Consider the following 10,278-nt stretch of genomic DNA (forward strand, 5'->3'; position numbering starts at 1 on the left):
TGCCCAAGGAAACTAAAAAGACTTCATTTCCATAAGTAGAGTCAACAGATGATTCCTTAGACAAGTAAAGAGGATTTACTATATTATGATTGTATACATTAAGTTGTTATATAACAACAGACAACAAGAACATGTGTTTCATTCTACCCAGGCCCTACCCTAAAAGTTTTTGAGGAAAAGAGCATGATGAAAACCACAAACAATATGCCATTCCTTTCATATGGAAAGGCCCAGTGAGGTAAAACAGTAAAAAATTACTTTAAGCAGTCATATTCTAGGAATTTTTGATCTAGGATTTTGAACTTAAGCAAAGTCTCCAAAATCATGTACATTAATACAACTAACAAAAACTATGACAGGCCAGGGGCGCCTGGATGGCTCAGTCAGTTGAGCATCCAACTCTTGATTTTGGCTCAGGTCATGATCCCAGGGTCATATGATTGTGCCCCACACGGGGCTCTGCACTGATGGCATGGATCCTGCTTGGGATTCTCACTCTCTCTCTCTGCCCCTCCCCCACTCATGCTCACTCTCTCTCTTAAATAAAAAAGGTTTACGGGGCGCCTGGGTGGCGCAGTCGGTTAAGCGTCCGACTTCAGCCAGGTCACGATCTCGCGGTCCGTGAGTTCGAGCCCCGCGTCAGGCTCTGGGCTGATGGCTCGGAGCCTGGAGCCTGTTTCTGATTCTGCGTCTCCCTCTCTCTCTGCCCCTCCCCCGTTCATGCTCTGTCTCTCTCTGTCCCAAAAATAAATAAACGTTGAAAAAAAAAAATTAAAAAAAAATAAAAATAAAAAAAAAAATAAAAGTTTAAAAATAAAACACAAAAAACTGACAGGCCAAGTACATTTTGCTTCTAATGCTTCTGATATGATTGCCTGTTTCTTTTTAAAATATTCAATGCTAATTATTAAAAATATGTATAAAGTGTTTTTTAATTTTTTAAATGTTTATTTATTTTTGAGAGACAGAAAGACAGAGCATGAGCAGGGGAGGGGCAGAGAGAGACAGAGACAGAATCCAAAGCAGGCTCCAGGCTCTGAGATGTCAGCACAGAGCCCGACGTGGGGCTCGAACCCACAAGTCATGAGATCATGACTTGAACCAAAGTCGGATGCTTAACTGATTGAGCCACCCAGGCACCGCTAAAGTGTTTTTTATAGAGCCATATATACGTTTCCCCTGCTATCGAAAAGTAGAGCATTCCTATGAAAACTCTGGTAAGCCGAAATGGCGTAAAGAGTACGGTATCCCCCACTTTTTGCCAGTTTGCTTTTACAAAAGACCTACATTAATAACCTGTTTTCACTCACCAGTAGAAATCTGAAGAGGATTTTCACTTTTACAAAGAAAGCCCTAATGCAGGTCTTGCATAAAAGCAAAGTGATATAACATGTATCTTCAGAAGTAGGACATACCTGTATTCTTTCTGGATGCAAAATAATATGAATTCAGTCCCATCACATCTACTTCAAGTGGCCATATCACTTTTGTTTGCCCTGTTTGTTTTTAAAAGGCCCACTGCAGTAAAGAAAGTATACCACTCAGTGAGAAGAAGTTCTATATAATGAACAGGTGTCCCCCAGAGCCCAAATCAGGTTTGTGATTCCTTTGGACCCATATAGCACTAATAAGTCTAGCAATATCAAAGGTAATCTGGCAAACAATAAAGATTAGAGAAAGTGCTTTGGATGAGTGATAATGGACCATCATTCCTGACTGAGGTTCTGTATTTTAGTTTGCATGGAAAACTACATTCTTTCATGGAGTAAGGAAGCAGGAATATTTACTCAGGTCAAATGCTAACGATTTTGTACTTTATTTGGGCACACAGGAATTTAAATTGATTAAATATTGGAGGAAATAATATAGATAATGGGCTTAAAAATATTTTTGTACATAAATTTTACCACTAATTCTAACACAACTTTCTCTCTCCCTCTTCCTTTCTCCTCCTCCCAAACCTTAACAGTTACATTGTGAGAAGCAGTTTCAATAATGTAAGATCTACACAGTTAATCTATTATTATTATTATATTAATGTTAATATGTCATTAAATCAAATATGGAAATGTTCAGTGATATAAGTGAACTGAGTTAGAAGTTTGTTTTTGGGGGGTAGGGAAGTATTTTTTTTCTTTATATTTGTTAAATTACAAATTCTTATCAAAGAGGATTTTTGCCAACTTCAACAATCACTCAGAGTTTGAAAGCTTGTCTGTTTATAGTAAAGTACACCTGAACTAGAAGACAATAGTATCACAGAAATTTTAACTTTATAAAAATTCTCCTAACAATTGGAACAAATCCATTCAGTTAGTATGGATTAAATACCAAGCACTATGCTAAACAGTCTCAAGTACATCCTCTCAGTTAATCCCTACAGCAGTTCTGTGAGGGAGGGAGTCTTAGACAATAGTACAAAAGCTATGACATATGCCCAGAGATGATATTCAAACTGTTACTCATGAGATGGGGTGGGAGGAGCAGGGCAGTCAGAGGCCCTGGGGCTACAGCTATTTATGCACCAATATAGAGACATGCCAATATTTTCACAACAGGAGCAGCTTTCTTGGAGTGTACAAGGTAAATGTCAGCCCTGCTTCCAAATAATCTTAATACAATGTAGAAACTGATGGGGTCAATGAAAAAAACTGAGATAACTCCCATGTTATTACAAAAAAAGGAAGGGATTTCTGACTGGGAGAAGGTGTCAGGGAGACTTCCTGGAGGAGCTGGTCCTTGAGCTGGGTTCTGAAAAATGCTGAATTTGAAGCATGAGGCAATGGCTGATATCAGGGCTGCAGTAGAGAAGGAATTTCCAGGAAAGTCAATGGGTGAGCCAAGGCAGAGTGCCAAGAACATATGGGGTGTGTGCTGGACAAGAATGAGCTCTGGAAATATAAACTGGAGTTGGACCAGAGAGAAAATGGAATAGCAGGTCAAGAAAATAAATAAAAGCTGCTGAGCAAATTAATTAATAGATTTTGAGGCATGATATGATCCGGCAGGGGTGGGTAGGACGAAAAGGAAAAAGACTAGAAGGGACAAAATCAGGTAGTTCTTGTGTAATCAGCCAACTAACTCTTAGAGGTCCTCAAGGAAGCATTCCTGGACATGCCTCTCCCCCTCCTCCAGCCTCAGTTAGGTGTTCCTCCTCCATACTCTGCAAGGTCACTGGTTGGCCTCTATCAGTACACCCTCCCACTGTGCTCCTGGTGTTGCCTCACCAGACTCTGAGCCACAATTCTTTATGTGAGGCACAGCTGAAGGTGTGGAGGTCAACACTCGTAGAATCGCTGAACTCCATTTTCAAATATAGATCTAAGAAATATCCAGCTGAAGGCAATATGGCTTCTTTCATTGGAGACATTTGTTACAATGGATTAGAAAGGCATATGGGACTTTATCTCAAATGGTATCTGATTCTTGATGCCATGTGGTGATATGAGATCAAATTCAGTCCCCTTTTCCTTCCTTGCCTTTACTTCAAGTTGCCTGGCATGGAGTAAGACTTGATAAACGGGGTGATCTGTGAATGCAGCATGGAAAGCCTGAGATAAAGGAGTAAAGGCAAAACAAAGGGAAGAAGAGAGATGAGAATAAGTGAGGGACAACAAGAACAGAAGAACTAATAGGATTTGGTGTCAGAGAGGACAGGAAGGAGCCAGAGGTGACACTTTATGCAAACCTGAAGGGGTGGGATCAGAGGGCAAGGGGATCTTTTTTAAAAGAAAACAGGAGTAGACTTTGAAGGGAAAGAAGAAAAAGGTTGCGTTCTGTCTTGCATCATTGTCCTGAGTTTACGACGTCCATAGGATCCCTAGAGGATGAACACCACCAGCAGTAGGATACTTGAAGCTGGAGAACTTCATTTTTAACAAAATATTTCTCACTCGTTGGGGGAACATTTCAGAGTCATTATTTGTAAAAATTCATAGTTCATTATAAAGACCTGTCTTTACCTTTGCTGCCAGTAGTCACCTGAACCAGAGCCTTCTTGCTAAACGCAGCACTGCACTATCAAGATGTTGGCGACAAGAGAAAGGCTGACCATCTCCACCTCTCTATTCCTTGCAAATCAAATGCAGATCATCCTCAATTTCTAATAGAGTGACATCCTGAAAAACCTGTCGTGAGTTGAAAATATCATTAAGTTGAAAATTCATTCAATACACCTAACCTACTGAACATCATAGGACAGCACAGCCTAAACATGCTCAGAAATACTTACATTAGCCCCCAGTTGGGCAAAATGGTCTAGCACAAAGCCTATTTTAGAATGAGTGTTGAAGGGCTCATGTAATTTATTGAATACTATGCTGAAAGTAAAAACCAGAATGGCAGTATGAGTACAGGATGGTTGTAAGCATATCAATCATTTACCCTCATGATTTCATGGCTGACTGGAGGGCTACCACTGGCTGCCACTACCCAGCATCACAAGAGAGTATCGTAGAACATAGTGCCAGCCCGGGAAAAGATCAAAATTCAAAGTATGGTTTCTACTGAATATATATTGCTTTCACACCGTTGTAAAGCTGAAAATTTTTAAGTTGAACCACTGTGAGTCAGGGCCATCTGTACTCAAGACCCTTTCCATGATTTTGAAATACTTTTCTGTTGATCTGAGCACCCAGAGGGGCAGTGGTTAAAGTGCAGTGCTCGAACAGGGGCCCAAATACTCTCTGGCAATTCACAGCTAGGTGACCTTGGCAAGGATTGTAATGACTCTAAGCTTCCTTTTCCTCATCTGTAAAATGACGATGGTGACAATAATTGATTGCCTCATAGGATTGTTCTGATAACTAAATGACATAATTCATGTAAAGTGCTTTAGCATGGTGCCTGGCCCTTAAGGAAAAGTTAACTACTACCCAGGTACTATGTCATAAAAGGATACAATAAGAATTCTCCCATGAATAAAAAAAAATGCATTTAAAATAAGAAATGGCAAAATGAAAGTAAATGATGTTTCTTCAGTGTTTCCATAAATTTCACAAGTTCAAGTTTACATGAGGAGTGTTTTTTTATGAAAAGGGAGAATTTTTAATAGGTATTTTATCGAATATCAGGTAGGCCAAATCAACAACTAAGCAGTTTTGTAGATTTACAAAACAGGATACAAACAGAGTGCTACTTGCTTTTCTACCAAGTTAAAACAATTCTAGGGATGGAAGGCCTGCTGTGATAGTCGTGGGAACTGATAATAAGAGGCATTATATGTACATACGATATAGTTTACTGTATATTGTTACACACACCTTTATTTATTTATTGGGGCCCTCCTTATCTGTTGCCTAAAAGGGTACAATCTGTGTGACGGTGGCGAGGTCGCTGTCTAGACAAAGCCCCTTGGTTTACCACTCTGGCATCCAACAAGTATTTCCAAGCTTCTGTTAAGCGCCATGCACTTAGCTAAATGAGCAGTGTACAGAAGAAATAAGGACAGCCGCGAACCGACCCCTAGAGCATACACAGGGCCTCTCTCCCCACATTGGGGGACCAGGGCAGGAGAGGTCCCCGGTGAACCCACGAGGGACACCTCACTTCCCGTACGGACAGCAGCTTCCCCACTCCCGGCAATGCCCCCTCCTCCACGGGTTCAGGCCAGGGCACAGAGTGGTCACCCTGCCTGCCAGCCCACCCTCCTCCCGGCCCGCTAGCCCGCCCGCTCCACTAGGCCTGCCAGCGTCTCCATGGTAACCGTACACAAACTACCTACCCGGGGCGCCTGGGCCGCCTGCCTGCTGAGCCAGGTCGCTGCTGGGCGGGCGGAACGGGACAGGAAATGAACCGGGAGTGGGCGCAGGGAAGGGGGCTTCCGGCCAGCCCCAAAGTCCCTGTGATTAGCGCTGGTGACATTAACAGCTGCGGAGGTTCAGCTCATCCTTGAGCTCTCCCGAGGCAGCGTCTGCCGCGAAGGCGCGGGCAGGGTGGGGCGGGGCGGGGCGGAGCGGCGTGGGGTGGGGCGGGGCGGGGCCCGGAGAGGCAAGACTGGGAGGTCTCCCGGCGTCGCTCGGCCACTGGGCCTGCGCGGGTCACCCACAACACCCACCCCCCCACCACCACCGCCCCCGCCCTTCCCCGCGCATGCGTAGAAATGCTGAGGCTCGCGGGTCGGTGCGTTGGCGGGAGGATCCTGGGCAAAAGCTGCGAGCGGGGAGCGCGCTGCATCGCCTTGGAAGACGGGTGGCGAGGAGTTACCTTTTAAATTAGCAGCTTAGGAACCACATTTGTTGAGACCCTACGAGAACTCAGCACCACTATTAAGTAACAATATGCAGGATGGCAGCTTAGTGCTTTAGGGTTAAGAGTCAGGGTATACTCATTCAAGTTGCAGGGCTGTATAGACTTGAACTAGTTGCTTAACCTCTCAGTTTCCTCATGTGTAAAATGAAAGGAATTAGGAGTACCTAGCTAGGTCTTGTGGCTGTGGCAAGACTGAATGAGAAAATAGATACAAAGCGCTATGCACGTGGCAAGGAATGAATGTTGAACTGTTAGCTATTTTTAAGCCCTTGCATGGGTGCAGCGCTTTAGCGTTTACAAAGGGTGTTTTACTGTATATTTTCTTTTGAAGCGTCCCTGCCACTCTGACCTAGCAAGCCTGGTGTCCCCATTCACAGGAGACAAAATAGGGTTCCAGGGTGTAGTGAGTGACAGTGATAGATTCAAGTCTTGGCTTCCCATAGGCAAACATTTTTTGTTCTTATTGCGCCATTACCGTTGATTGGCAAAAAGTACCCCATTTATATGTTTTTGGTTTAAATTCTGTTCTCTCCTATTTAGACTATTCAGCAACACTTTATTTACAGTGTTAAATACAAGTGAGACCATAATCACTCCATTCAGGTTTGCACTGCGTTTTATAAATATGGGGATTTTTCAGCTGAAGTGTTGTCAACATAAAAAATGCCACATGCCTTGGTGCTAAGTATCTTGTAAAGAATAATTAAATTGAAAATATTCTTGAGTGCATATTATGTGTAAGGCATCATGCTAGCTGGGAAATACTAACTGAAAACTAAAGGAATGTAAGTATTCTTCAAAGTATCCAACAGGACTTTACACATAGCAGACAATACACACTTAGTTGGTTGGGTAATTTTAAGATCTGAAGCGAAGTATTTGTGTTCTTCCGGGATGGAATTTTTTTCCAGTGAGTCAACATGACTTATCACATCATCAACTCCCTTTTACTGGCCACTGGACTCCATTGTGCAAAGGAAACTTTGACTACTTAATATAAAACCATAACTAATGTTTTGAATTCACAACTTGTGACATGTAATTAAAATGCAACTATATTTTTGTGTCTCACAGCTGTTTTAAGATATATTCAGTGTTGGTTATCTTCCCCTGACCCCAGATGGAAAGTTGGGTCAAGTCCTTGTATTTTCTGCTCATTTTTAGATACCTGATAGTCGCCCCCTTCATTCCCCTCTCCAGTAACAGGTCTCCAGATGACTTTCCCAGCAGGGATGCAATTGGCTTAGGCTCCACTCCCCCATTCACTAGAAGCTACTTTAAGACCCAACCTGGGTGGAGGTCCCTGGGTGGCTTATTCAGGTGATTGTCTGTCTGGCTCTTGATCTCGGCTCAGGTCACAATCTCACAATTGGCATCTGGCTTAGCACTAACAGCGTGGCGCCTGCATGGGATTCTCTCTCTCCCTCTCTTTCTGCCCCTCCCCTGCTCTCTCTCTCTCTCTCTCTCTCTCTTAAAATAAATAAATAAATAAACATAAAGAAAAAAAGACACCACCTGGACGGAGGTGAGCAGGAAGTGGGGAGAAGAGAAGCCAGGAGATGGAGCACTTCTTCCTGGATTTGAATAGCCTTGAGCTTGCTGTGCCTGGGCTATGATTAAAGCAGCCCATGCAGGTCACTCCTGGGTTCTTCAGAGTTTCCCATTAATGAAGATCTCTCTCCAAGGGAACTCTTCAGGTGGATGCAGAGCTATCCACTGCTTGCTTACAACTCCTCCTCTGACCCTAGAAATCCAGGGTTTACTCCAGCCCCTTGAGATGGGTCCCAAGACAGCACCACATCTTGTCCAAGAAAAACGACAGACATCTCTTTCCCCGGTGACTCTGAGAGTGCGAGGGCAGGCACATCCTAATGCAGCCTCCTGTGGCCCCCCCATGCTGTCATAGGGTGGAGCTTTAGCTTTCCCAGAGTAAGTCAGACTCCAGTCTTCTAGACTACCTAACTGCAGTCTCTTGTAGACCCCTCTGGGAAGTCCTCACACTGGGTTTGAGATGAAGGAGTTGGCACCCCACACTATTCTCCAAAGAAATCTCCTCACCCATCCTCCCCACACATTCTCTAGCTTCTCATGTTTAGCTTCAGCCTGGACACTTGGGTCCAAGGAGTCTATATAATTCCCTATAACTTGCCCTATGGAGACTCTGCCTTACCTTTACATTGGGACTGGTGATTATTCAATTACCATCTCAGCTGAAACTGCAGTTTAAAAAGCTGTGGTGCAGCCAATTGCTAACTATGGTTTTGCACCCAGGGTCTTGGTCTAAAATACACAAGAAAGCTCACTCCTGGACCCTGAAGCCAGCTAACTCAGATAGCCAGGAAAATGTCTGCCAGACAGATTAGAACAATTGAAAAGAGTGACAAGGGAAGACTTTTAGGAAGAAATTATTTAAAGCAATAAAGCTGCCCAGATTATCTCACTGAAAGACATGACGTGAGAAAATATTGAGGCTATCATAACAATGGACTGTTATACTGACCTGGCTATTCCTACATGGCTACCTGATGGCTATTTAACAGAATCTGACATAATTAAATTTGCAAGTGGAATTATTTTAGACACAAAATTGCTATTTTTTACACCTTAGAAAGATTAAAGGGGAAAACAAAATATTAATTGTAAGTACCTGACATTTATAAAGCATTTTATAATTTCCAAATTGCATCTATTTGAAGCATTTCATTTTCATTGCGTTATTTGGAGTTTACAATTAGCCTGAGAGGTGATTAGTTCTGGGATTCTTATCCCAATTTGAAACTGGCCAAAATTGAAGTTCAGAGAAGGTAAGTGATCTGATCTGCCCACTGCCACAGAGCTAGTAAAGTGACGTAAGACCTGGTGTTTTTGATGCCCAGTCCCATGTGCCACCTGTCATTGTACACAGATAAATGCAATTTTTCAGGCTGACGCCTCTGAGAGGCACTGAGAGGTACTTCCTAGGCTGCTGAAACAGTTAAGATATGCTGTTCATTTTCTCCTTTCACTTATCTCTGAGTACATCCTGTGTAGGGCTATAGGGATCAAGAGGAACTTAAGAATCTTTACATTCACTTGAAAATGCCTGTTGGACTTTTGGATTTTGAGTTAAGATGAGAATTACACAGGTGTTAGGATGGGTAATAATGTTATCTTACACACTCTACGATACAAAAATGCAACAAGATATTGAACTCCTACTTTTATCCACAGGCTACCAGTGGATTTTATAGTTTATATTATAGTGTCCATCACACACATCTCATATTTAATATCTGTAAGTTTGTCTTGGTTTATATATTAGGTATATTCTTGAAAAGATGCATGTTAAATAAATACTTCCCTAATGCTCACAATTCCCCCAGTGATTTTTATGACATAACAGAGATGGACTCCCGGGGTGGGGGTGGGGGGGGTGGGGGAACTGCTTCTGGCATGGAATAAAAATCACCAATTTAGAACTCTAACATTCACTTCAAGACACTTTCTGCTGTTGTCAATATGGAATCTTGGTGCTTTAATTATATTTATCACATAATTTCTGTGAGGAGTTCATCAAATTGATAGCCTGTGCAATCTCTGCATACAAATTTCAAGGTACAAATACATTAAAATGCAACTTGGTGGAAATTTACAATGCAATGAAAATTAACTAACTTCAGTGGAACTGCATAACTACAAGACTGTGGAATGGTGCTAAAATTTATCAGCTGAAAAAAAAAACTACATGAAAATTCTCTATTTAATGGGGCTCAGCTTTTACCTGTGCATCTTAAGTGTTACTTTGCCTTTAAGCACGTCATTCCCACCAGAGCAGCCCTACCACCCTAGGCCATGTTCTCAGAAGTAGTCAAGTCAAATTGTTGCTAGGGATGCTAATGAATGAGGGTTCATTTAATTACCAGTTTATTACAAAGAATTTCTAACTACTTAGGATTTCATTGGAGGAGAGAGTGTTCTAGTTTTCAGGGATTGAGTCAGTAGGAGTCAGTCTTTTCTTAAGTTCATTTATTTATTTTGAGAGAGAGAAAG

This window comes from Lynx rufus, unplaced genomic scaffold, assembly GCF_022079265.1.
Source record: "Lynx rufus isolate CCGP_SWC_20201006 ecotype Redwood Valley unplaced genomic scaffold, mLynRuf1.p SCAF_6, whole genome shotgun sequence".
Taxonomy (NCBI): domain Eukaryota; kingdom Metazoa; phylum Chordata; class Mammalia; order Carnivora; family Felidae; genus Lynx; species Lynx rufus.